This window comes from Stegastes partitus, unplaced genomic scaffold (assembly GCF_000690725.1).
Source record: "Stegastes partitus isolate 25-593 unplaced genomic scaffold, Stegastes_partitus-1.0.2 Scaffold543, whole genome shotgun sequence".
NCBI classification, from domain to species: domain Eukaryota; kingdom Metazoa; phylum Chordata; class Actinopteri; family Pomacentridae; genus Stegastes; species Stegastes partitus.
Genome location: NW_007578274.1, coordinates 345,641 through 346,022, shown reverse-complemented (window position 1 = coordinate 346,022; position 382 = coordinate 345,641).

Below are 382 nucleotides of genomic sequence, written 5' to 3'. Positions count from 1 at the left end.
CATGGAAAGGACCTGATGTAGAGGAGCTTGTGTCTGTTTCTGACAATAAAAGAATAACATATAGCATGACTTAGAACCACACACACACACACACACACACACACACACACACACCTGTTACGTTCCCCAGAGTTTTTTGTTTTTTTTTAACTGAGCCTGAAGAAAGACTGAAAGCGAAAACTGCTGCACAAACCATCTCTATGCATGAACGTTGTGTAGCTGCTCTACGAGTGTTTTACATTTTACAAATGTGCCATGAATCACAATTTGTGCAAAGTGATTATGAGCAGCTAAATCTGAACTCGTTATCATCCATCATGGATAAACTCTGTGGTGATGCAAAAATATGGCCTGAAACATGCTGCTGCAGTCGAGGAACACC